The 7,063-nt window shown below is 40.9% G+C and overlaps 1 long non-coding RNA gene across 1 annotated transcript; it reads left to right on the plus strand.

Moving 5' to 3' along the window:
• The first annotated feature begins 348 nt into the window (after positions 1 to 348).
• Positions 349 to 6,653, plus strand: LOC135449590 (uncharacterized). Its single transcript, XR_010440778.1, has 3 exons — positions 349 to 477; positions 5,498 to 5,715; positions 6,531 to 6,653. It is a non-coding gene; the product is annotated as an uncharacterized LOC135449590 (long non-coding RNA).
• Positions 6,654 to 7,063: the final 410 nt, after the last annotated feature.

Below are 7,063 nucleotides of genomic sequence, written 5' to 3' on the forward strand. Positions count from 1 at the left end.
AAGTATTTCTAGTGTAATAGCACTGAAGTCAGTGAGTTTACACTAGGGATTAATTTGCTCTCATCCTGTTTCCTTCACTTTATATATTTGCCTTGGAGAACAGAATTGCCCCAACTTAGTTATTTATCAGATGCAGAAAACTGGCACTCCTTTGGAAAAGCATTAAAAGCCAATTACAGGAGATCCTGCTCAAGGTGATAGCTGTCACACTAAAGCTGTGCAGCACTCGTGATCATTTTAATTGATACTTTTAGATGAAGTGATCTGGCCTCCTGCAAACCCGCTGAATTAAAAATAAAAAGTAGCATTTGCATATTAATAACTAACTTCTCCACTTGAATCCATGCAGGGAACTACCACTGACTCCTAATCCAGATCCTAAAGTACTTCCAGTAATACAAAGACTTTGTACCCAGTGTTTGACTTCTGTGGGAATGGTCTGAGGTTTTCTGAGGACAAGACATACTCTATCTCATGGTAATTTTTGTTTCTTTTATCTAAAGCAAATGATTAATTTTTTTAGCAAGTGAAAAAGAAAATATATTGGCCTACTAATAAATCTAAAGACTTAGAAAGATGTTTCAATATTACTAAGATGCTGTTAAACTACTCAGTCATCAGATCTAAAGATATTCTAGACTATGTTTAATTTAGTGGAAGATGTACCTAACCTTTAAAATTGAGCCAGTGTTCTGTGTAACACTGAACATTTTCAAATTATAGCTGATAAAGATATAGTTGTAAATTATTTTAAGTACTTAGTTGTATGTTTTTACTTTTAATTATAAATTTACACATTCTGACATTTTCTAACCACTGGTACTGAAACCAAATCCTCTGGGAGTTGGAACTCTTTAAAACAGTCTTGATGCAGAATCCATTAAGCCTCTTGGTTTGAATTGCACTGGAGTTTTTTTTTACGTTTTTTCTCTGTATGTATAAACCCACAAGGTAAAGATATTAATCACAAGAACCAGACTGAGATTTCAAACTTAGTTGCAACAGGATAAGTCAAACTAACTTGAATGAGGCCAAGAAAGTTACTCTGGATTTACACTCCACAGTGTAGCCAACAAAAAATGTGAATAAGTGCCACTTAGGACAATGTTTGATTATTTGTCCATGTACCTTCAGTCAAGTGAATATTAAATTTTTACCAGACTACCATTTTCTATGGAAAAATGGAATTTTATATAGTTGCAAAGCATTCCATCTACCTGAAAGCTGTTTTCTTTAGGAAAACTGTCCTGATAGAAATTTTCTGACCTTTTCTATGCCAAACTCACATTTCATACAGATAGGATATTCCTCAGCAGATGTTTGTGAAAGACCAAGCCAGTGAGCACACACGTACACATTCCTACCTAGTTATACTTGAGGTTCTTGGTGTAGAAAACAGGAAGGATGGGACAGTATCTGAGGTGCTTTGAGGGCAGGTGGGGTTTAATTCAGAAAAGCACCTAGATTTTTGTTTCCAGAAATAATAAAGCCACACCAAATTTCACTTCAGACTGAATAAAACCATACTATTGTTATTTTTAAGGAAACCTTCCTGGACATCCCTTACCCTCACTGTTGTGAAGTCTGATTTCTTTTTAAACAGAAAATGAAAATTTTGAACTGCATGATGTAACTATGCTTGCAGTTTGAACTTAATTTTATAGGTCTGAAACCACACTTCATAGAGAATAAGCTGATTGCATGAGAAAAATCCGAGTCTGGGGAAGACTCAGAAGCCTTGGCTGAGCATCAGGTTCACTCTGTGACTGAGGATGTGTCACCTAGGGCACACCTTCACAGGCCTTCCAGAAAAGCAGCATCTTGAAGATCTCAGCCATGGTGTCTCTGAATTCTATAATTACATCTTTGGATAAATAGATGAAGGACCAGCAGAATTAAAGTGTCAGTGCAGATCTAAAGAGCAAAGGCCCTCCTGACACAGTGCTTGCTTCACTGAAAGCAGTGCAGGCAACACCTGTTGTGTTTCCATGTAGGAACCCCCATCCTCTCCATGCAGAGACCCCCATTCCCCAACATAAGATTTCCTACAGAATACTAAACCCCCTGATTTCTCCATGCCGTGTGCACCTCCCATTTTGTGGCTGCAAGGACCAGCAGTGCCCAGTCCTGGATCCCTCTCTCCTCTGAGCCCTGTGTTGTGCACTGCTGGGGATGGGCAGAGCTCCTGGGGCTGTCTATCTGTCTGTCTGGAAGATGGATGGGCTTGCCCTGCCTCCAAACGCTGCCAGCTCTCTGGAAATGGCCAGAGCTGCTGAATTTCAGCCATTGATCCGCTGCCCTCCCCCGTCCCTCTCTTTCTCCTCTTCCATTCCGGCGTTGCCTGAGGGCTCTGTTGCCTGGCTGGGGCACGCTTTGATGGCAGCTGGAAAGAGGTGACACAGTGAGGGGTGCAGGCTGCTTTGGGTTTGCAGTGCCAGCTTTCTGTGAATGAAACTCGTTTAAAAAAAAAAAAAAATCAAGCAGCTGTAGCTGCTGTCAGAGCCATTCCATAGTAGCTAAGTGCATCTGCTTTTTCTCACCTCCAAAACGAATCAATATGGCTTTAGATGATTTCCCTGATGCCTGGGTTTCTTGCCTTATGCTGCTGTTAGCCCAGACATGCAATTGCTTGGTCATTCCTGCCTTGTCTTTTCAGTCTCTCTCTCCTCGTTTCTTCTTGCTGCTTTCTCTTAAAAATACATATAAAATACTCAGCAGAGCAGCTTGGTTTCACTCATATGTCATTTTCTCACACACAGTTTGCCATCCTTTGCAGCCACACACACACTCACCACAGTGCCTTAATACCTGTCTGCCTGGCTCTCTCTCCATCCCTCTCCCCCTCCACACACACACAAACACACACACACACACACACAGCCTGGCTGATTGCTGCCTAAGCAACATCTGCTTATCGGGAGTCTTTCTCCTGATGCAATGGTTACTGGGGAAGTGCTCAGGTTTTGACTCTGTCTGTCAAAGATATTCAAGCTTTAAAAAAAATATTGTTAGTAAATAATCTCTTGGGTTCTGGGTTTTTTTTCTTTCTCTCCCATACAGCTTCACACACCCCCCCTCATTTTGGGCAGGCAAATTTGATTGTAAACCTATTATTACCACTAAAAATAAAAGACCTCCACACAGATTAAACCCATGCTTTGGGGCTGCCCCATTTTCCTAGATCCTGCCTAATCTTGGATTTGGATTGTTCAGAACATGAGGAATCCCTGACAATATAAAAAGCCTTCAGAAATGCTTATGCCTCATCTGGGTATATTGACATCCCAGTGATCTGCTCGGAGAAACCTGCAGTCCATCAGTGCAGCCGGCTGAGGCAGGAGCCCCCCCAATCCCCTTATCACTCCAGTGGTGCACATAAACACATTAGCTGCTTATTTCAGGCACAGCCCTCAGCTCACAAATCCAAACTGCTGTTGCCAGCATCGTCCCTTTTTTGTATTTATTTATCTTTACTGCGTATTGCTCTGTCACAAATTTTGCATTTTGAGGTGCTTTTCTATGCCCAGCCACCTGCTTGAAGCACTGGAGATCATTACTGGCTTCTGATTAGCACGGCGCATTTGAGTGGCGTGCTGCAGGCAAAAATTTGAAGTGTATCAAAATGCAAATATGTCCCCATTGACCTCTGGAAAAACGTGTTACATTACTAAGTACTTTCAAAGAAAGCCAGAAAGGAAGAGGAGAAAGAGTATAAACTTGCAAATATTTGTGATAGTGGAAAAAAGTTAATCAGGCATTGTTACTTAGAGGCTTGAATTCTGTGTAGCACAAACAGCTTTCTTTTCTTTAAAAAGAGGGAGGGGAGGTGCTGGAATTCATAACTATTGCTTACTGAGGAAACTATTGCCGCGGCCAATAGTTTCCTCAGTAAGCGTGAGCATTTGACATAATTTGACACATTCCCACAGGGAGGGACCAGAAGATGATACTTCTGCCCACTTTGTGTCTCACTCCACTTCCTTTGCTAAAGAACCACCAAAGTGAAAGGGGTTGGTTGTGGTGCATGTTTTTTCAATCTGCCATGACTCAAATATGTAGGCTAATATGTGGCAGTGGCCCAAAAGAAGAGACACAGAAATTATTCATGATCCTTCTTTCAATGTGAAGGACTCCTTCTATAACCTCAGATTAATAACTCTGCGTTTAAGAAGTAAATTCTTTTCACCAAGAAAGGTCAAAAGCAGCCAAATTTGCCTGGAGAAAGTAAGGGTGGTATTAAAGCAAGTGACATCCCTGCAGTGAGGTATGCCAGAGAGCTGTACTGGGGAAAAAGATGCAACATGACCCAAGTTATTTGAGCTGGTTTCTCTTTTACCCTCACTAGTACTAGTGAATCTACCCTTTCACCATGGAAGACTGCAGAAAGACATTTTGTTACACCAGGAAAAAAATAGTCCTGTTCCCCAAAAGGAAAGCTTATGGCCTGCCCTGATCCTCAGTCTCCTCAATGCTTTACTGCAAATACTTGTTTGCCTGGAGGCATCACTTCTCTCTTATTCCCTGATACAGAACCAAAAATGTGTCATCCCAAAGCAAGTGTAAAGGGTTTTCAGGTAACCTACCGCATCCAAGCAGGAGTTTGTACTAGAGTTCAATTTGCTCAGTGTTGAAATTAGCACTGCTGGTGTAATGAGGGCAGGGGTTAGAGCACCCTCTGCACCCCTCTCTGCGTTCTGCACCTTCTGCTGCTATTTGGTGTTTGGGGATGCAAGGAAAGCCATGCAGAGATGCACAGCTGCTTCTGGCTGCACTTATAGCACTTTTTATTCTTCGAGCCTTCTGAGTGTCTAATGTGACAAACCCAACAGAGAAGCAAAGGGAAGGGAAACAGCCTTATCTGTGATGATCACTTGCTTCTAAAGAGCACGTGAAAGAAGCAGCAGGAACTCCCCAGGACTCCCAAAGGTTGTTTGCCACTGCTTGACTGGTTTCTGTCTGGCTATTGCTTCATCATACTGGATCATAAATGAAAGCTATCTAATGCTAATGACCATGGTGCCCACCCTAACCAAGCATTTGGAATATTAATAAAAATAATTATGTCATGTGACTGCTTTTTAACCAGCTGCTTTCAGGACTTTAGACCAGAATTATAAAAGATGTGCATTTATAAATTATTAGTCTCGAGCATATAAGCACTGCATACTATGGGGAGCACTTTTGTAGCACTTTAAATTAATTTATTGTTATTCATTCCAGCTGTCTGTGATGTAAACCTTTGGCTATAAATTTGTACCATCATCCAACATACCATTAAACTAAAGTGGTGCCCGTGCTGGAACATATAATAAAATACATGAACAAGATTTCTGTGGGGACACTTTTTAAAAACTCTCTTCTCAGTTAATGACACAAGAAAACTATGAGATAACTAGTCATCCTGTAACTATGTATTCATTAAAACATGTCTGGTGGGGAGGGAGACTTTTAGACTTGCACTTCTATTGAATACTGACTGAATGTTTTCCTTTACCAGATTGTTTCAATTCATATCCTATCTGGAGCAAAAGGCTTTGTCTGAAGCTGTCATGACGTCGCTAGCTGAAACTGCCAGAGGATTTTTGTTGGACCTGAACTTCTCTATGGTGGAAATAGCTCCTGAGCACTGAATCACAGCAGTACAGGAGCAGAGCAGTTTTACTGTTTTATCTCCTCTGCAGGCAAACATTCCTTCTCCTACAGATCACCATAAGGGTAACAAAACTTTATCAGCATGACTTAACAGTATAGATATCTTTTGTACCAGCCGATTGGAAGATAGAATTTCCTAAAATTTAAAGCAAGTTTTGATCATGCAGTACTCTACCAAGCAGAGTTAGAATCACCCATGGCTTTGCTCTTGCCTTATAGGTCTCATCTTGCCCATGTGCATGTTAATACATTTTGTCCCTTTTGTGACTTCTATTGAGCCTGTTTGGAGGAAGTCTTGCCCATCTCAGTCTTCCACTTACACCAGTAAAAGTTTTGCTGCTATTTGCACTGATTTAGGCTCCTGATATCAAATACAACTGTATGAAAAGCAGAGACAAAAATTTGAACTTAAGATTCTCGGCTGAAATAACAGAGCACAAGTTCCTTAATTTGTACCATCTGCTCATACAGGCCGTGCTTGTCAGGTCTGAAGCTTTCTGAGTCATTCATCCAGTAGCAGGACTTCTGGAAAATTGACTGAGGGTGGAAAATGGTACTCATGAAGAATAAATTTTGTATTATAACTAATCTCATAAACTGTTACTTTGATGGAATAAAGTTTTCTGTTCCTTTACTTCTAAATCTATCTGAAATATCAAGGTTTGGAAATCTGAGGCTTTGATTTGGAACCATCTGTAACCAACAAGCAGGATGTCTGAAGTACTTGGGAATATGTGTACACCAATAACTGCCCTTTACAGGCAAAAATCAATTTGACAATAGAAAGAGTAGATAGCAAGATACTACCTTGAGAGAGAATTTTACTTTTATACAATACCTAGTTCCATTGTCCAAAATCATTGAAATGTGTTTCATAGAAGCGTCACAAAGGAGCCTCTAATGCAGCCTGGAACTGAATTCTGCTCCAGATAGCTGGACCACACTGGTGCTCTCACAAGAAGATTGGTTCCTCTTGGATGGTATGTACCAAAGGCTAAGACAGATGGACACTCTTTTTGAGTCTGATGTGCATGCCACAGCAAGACCCTCATGTGAAGGTCTGCACAAGTGGAAGAGATAGCAGTGGGATGGAGCATCCAGAAGTAACCTCAGCTTTAGTTACATTTTGGAGAAAGGTGAGAGATCAAATTTATCTATCCATGTAACCCATGTCCCTCTGAACAAAACATAAAGCACTATCAATTTGCACTTTTATATCACTTCCAACAAAAAAAAAAAAAAAGTCACAGAAATCTTCTGCCTGTTTACACAATGTCCTTCTGATTGTGCCAAGATGTAGGATCTTCACCAGAGAACTAGCAACCAGGGAGTTGATAATAGTGTAAGCTTCCCTGAAACTGGAGATTAGGACAAGAGATATACACCAGGTCCCTGAGAGGCCAAAGGATGC

Source organism: Zonotrichia leucophrys, chromosome 6, assembly GCF_028769735.1.
Source record: "Zonotrichia leucophrys gambelii isolate GWCS_2022_RI chromosome 6, RI_Zleu_2.0, whole genome shotgun sequence".
Lineage (NCBI taxonomy): Eukaryota > Metazoa > Chordata > Aves > Passeriformes > Passerellidae > Zonotrichia > Zonotrichia leucophrys.